This window comes from Triticum urartu, unplaced genomic scaffold (assembly GCF_003073215.2).
Source record: "Triticum urartu cultivar G1812 unplaced genomic scaffold, Tu2.1 TuUngrouped_contig_2848, whole genome shotgun sequence".
In the NCBI taxonomy this organism is placed as follows: Eukaryota; Viridiplantae; Streptophyta; class Magnoliopsida; order Poales; family Poaceae; genus Triticum; species Triticum urartu.
This window is the reverse complement of record NW_024113349.1, coordinates 1-3,837: the sequence shown is the minus strand read 5'-3', so window position 1 is coordinate 3,837 and position 3,837 is coordinate 1. Positions and strand designations below refer to the sequence as shown.

At 38.4% G+C, this 3,837-nt stretch overlaps 1 long non-coding RNA gene across 1 annotated transcript; it reads right to left on the bottom strand.

Annotated features, from left to right (window-relative positions):
* Positions 1 to 466: 466 nt before the first annotated feature.
* On the bottom strand, positions 467 to 3,234 carry LOC125527069. Its single transcript, XR_007291966.1, has 2 exons — positions 2,773 to 3,234; positions 467 to 2,284 (listed from the first exon to the last, which is right to left on the bottom strand). It is a non-coding gene; the product is annotated as an uncharacterized LOC125527069 (long non-coding RNA).
* Between the last annotated feature and the right edge of the window lie 603 nt (positions 3,235 to 3,837).

The following is a 3,837-nucleotide window of genomic DNA, read 5'->3' as shown; positions in this document are numbered from 1 at the left end:
TACCGATTTAGGAAGTTAAGATCGGGCCTTATATAGAGCAGATAGTAACAAAATAATACTCTGTTGTTACCACTACACCAGAACACTGATGTAAGGACAAAAAAAAACTGCCGGGAGAAGGCACTTTAAAGGGCAGACAAACTGCCGGCACAGGTTTTCTCCCGGCAGATAGAACTGCCATGAGAACAGCTGCCGGGGATTACTTCTCCCGACAGTTTCATTGCCCTTTCCCATCTATTTGCCGGCAGTCCATTTTCTCTCGGCAGATTGTTCAAGAACATGAAAGTACAATTGCCAGCAGTTCAACTGCCGACACAAGCCGGTTTACCCGGCAGTTATTATGCCAGCATGTTGATTTCACTAGCAATTTGTTCTGGGCATCCCTATCCATTCATTATGTTCAGGCAATCATGACATATCACACTATTTATACATACACTTCATCAATCAAAGTAACATATAGGCATCATCAAAACCGTAAACTTTATTCGATAAACACAACAATACAAGTAGGCTGTTCCAGAAAAGAAGTACATATAAGCTTCCATATATAAGGAGGTTGTTCCACAAAATGAGAAGTACATATATGTTTCTAGATGTATCACACTACCAAAATGTAGTACCACAAAAGTAGTACATAAATTTCTAAATTTGCCACAACCAAAATGAGCAGAGCAAGTCTCCAGGTCAACAAATAAGGTATATGACATTATCACTCCATCAACTTAATTGTAGGTATTCCAAATCTTCAACAGCTTGAAGGTCCTTCCAAACCTCCGTGAACTTGCATACATTTGCAAAACCTGCAACAGAACAGAAATTCAAAATGGAGATTATAGCTATGGCAGCAGGTAAAGAAGTAGTTAAGAAAACAAGATAAACACAGGACAAATCTGTGAGCTGCAGACCACATAGAATCTGGGACTAGAAACAAAGACCAGGTGATATTTAAGTGACTAAGGGCCAGTTCTACAACCCTTTGGCTTCCATATAAAATTTTCAGGGCTTGCATATGAATTTTTTTTGCAAGGCTTCAGCTGCTCACACTGATGGCATGGCATGAGTGCTCACACCGAGACATGTATGTGCTTTTTTATTTGCAAACATATGCTAAATGTGAGGCTTTTGTTCTCTATGACATATGTCCAAAACTTGATGTTCATGATTCTCTATATGTGTCCTGCTACTTTCTAAATTTACGTACATATTTCCTTTTCAGAACTACAAAATTTTTTTGTCAACAAAAGCTCTTTTTATGCTCTCTATACATGGTTAAATGGGAGAACAATTGGGGGGGGGGGCTACTACTCGTCCCCACAAACCAAGTTGAATTAGCCTAAAAAATTTAACTAAGGCTTTGTACAAACAGACAGATAAACAAGTTGATTTATGCACTGGTTTGTGACCATGTGCTAGTATGTTTATTGGTCAAGAGTAAATCATAGATTTGAAAACAACATTAGAAGAAAACATATACAAACAAATAAGCTCATTGAAGTAAACATCTGGTTATCAGAAGATTCAGAACCAATGTAAGCCATTAGGAATGTAAAACCAAGAAGGACGGTGCAAACTAGGAAGAACAGCATGGACCAAAAAGTGCAAACTAGGAAGCAAATATGACACATCCTTTCACAGTTCCAATTCCAAGAGTTGTAGCCACAATTATTGCATGAAATGTTTTCTTTGTAAACTTGAGTACTGTACAGAGTTCAGGACATGAAAATTCTTGGAAACATGCAAACAAAAATACGAAAGATGATTATGTCGTCTACAACTCTACTTCAAGAACCAGCTGGCATGCAAGAATAAGAAACTATATCAACAACCACAACCGGCGGCATTCTTTTCTAATTTATTGTGATGAGAGTGTGAAGCATGATTGCAAATAGTAAAAAGCATTATCTCTGGAGAACGTAGAGCAGTCAGTGGCGGAGCTTGAAGGAAATCTCAGGAGGGGCGAAGCTACAAGAGAAAAAAAATTCAAATACATAATGTATACAACCAATTAGATATTTATATCGAGAAACTTGGATAATTTATATTCAACTGAATCACTTCTTTTTCTTTTGCAAAATGCATCAATTGTTTCCCTTAAGCAACATTGCTTCCTTCTTCTGTAAATGAGACTTTCTATTCAGCACAAAATCTAATTGACAGAATCAATGACCTAACTAGAATTTTCCCCAACTAAGAAAGAAAACTCAGAATCAAAATACTCGAAATTTCCATGACTTGCTTGTGGTCGTATTCCTGCTTTTGCCATGGACTTGTCCACTTCCAACTACATACATAGAAGGAAAGTTTTTTAAGCAATCAATGCAATGTTAGTGTCCTTGCCCTGGTTCATCTTTTAAACCATAACAATGAATCAGCATTCCTTGCCATAAGCAATCCATAAACATCAGATGGGAAACTTGACAAGTGAAAATAAAGGATTATAAATAGAGAACTGTGTTTTGCAAAGTTGGTATTATGGTATTATAATAAGAAAAGAAAACGAGCTTGTTACTTAATTATACTTTGACATCTTGTACATGAGCTTTTCACAACAACAAAATAAGACATCTTGTACATGAGCTTGTTCCTTATACTTTCACATCCAGGTAAGCGAAAACAACAAAACACTTGCACTTATAGTTTTTTAAGTGACATCCAAAGCCATGAAAGTAGGCTGCTAAATTATCACAATATTTGCATAAGATGGAAGCTCATAAAAGAAGCGCTTATAATTAAGTAATAGCATGAACCAGAATGAGTAGAGTATCTTACATATGTTTTGGTTAGTACACAGTGAGCCGAATATCCAATCTCCCTTCCATACACAAAACTTCGAGTAGCAGTGAATTCATTTCGTAAAGCTCACTGTGTACATATATGAACAAGATCAAAGACCTACCCATGAAGAATTGTTTGCCAAATGAGCATTGCACCCAACTTGTTAGGCATACAAATAAGCCACCAACAGTAAATGCCATCTCATTCAAATACTATGCTTGTTACCCTATGAACCATGAGGGTAGAATACAGAGAAAATAACAAGATAGAGCTCTATTTCTGTTTCCAACAATAAGGCAAGTGCACAGCCTACGGTACAGTTCACCTAATGCCACAGTTATTACAATTCAACAAGCACAGTTATATTTAAGTGAACTGTGTCTAATTGTACCAGTGTGTATAGCCAATATGCGTCCATGTAATATTTCTATTTATTTGTTTGGAGAAAATCTTTGTAAAATGTTTAGTCCTACAATCAAGCGCTCCCAGTAGTTTCACTGTGATCACAGCCCAAAGATCCATTGTTATCACAAACCACAGCGCTGCCAAAGACCTAGGAGCTGCCAGACATCACGCCGCCCCACCTTCCCAGCAACCAACACAACTTCGAGCCCACCAGCTAGCCAACCGATGACTTGCCTTCAAACCATCCCGCTCAACACCACGCCGCCTTTCACCGTCGGTAGTCTCAAAATCGTTCGCAGATTCTTCTTTCTCTGAAAAAACACGTCTACAATAGATTAGAAAAGGACGAGGAGGTGGGCAGGCATGGAGACTCGTAAAACTACCTCGACCCCGTTGTAATCTTATGGCGAGGGATAGTGGGATTTTCTTTCCGGTCGGCAGAACGGTCGTCTGGTCAGATGCACAGGGTCTGACTTGGTCGATCGACCAGGGTGAGGAATGAGGTATTCTTCACCCTGGGTCTTAAATAAATGGTTTTGTTTGTAATTTTACTACCTGAGTTGTTCGACCTGAACTTTTCCTAGTGTTAGATTGAACTTCCGTCAATATTGTTCAAATGGGGCTTGCGATATACCGTTGGAAAGCTATGGACAC